We start from the raw sequence: 207 nt of genomic DNA on the forward strand, positions 1-207 counted from the left end.
GGCCTTCCCATTCCCATGCCCTGAGGTCTGAGATCTGAGGTCCTTGAGGTGACCATGCTCGTGTCAACAATACAGAGTCACTCAGGACTTCATCTGCTTCCCATGACAGGCCGGGGGGGGGGGGGGGGGGCTTAGGTAATCAAAGCACATGCATATATGGAACTTTCATAATGAAATCTAGTATTTTGTACAATGATCTATACTAAT

This window comes from Mus caroli, chromosome 13, assembly GCF_900094665.2.
Source record: "Mus caroli chromosome 13, CAROLI_EIJ_v1.1, whole genome shotgun sequence".
Lineage (NCBI taxonomy): Eukaryota > Metazoa > Chordata > Mammalia > Rodentia > Muridae > Mus > Mus caroli.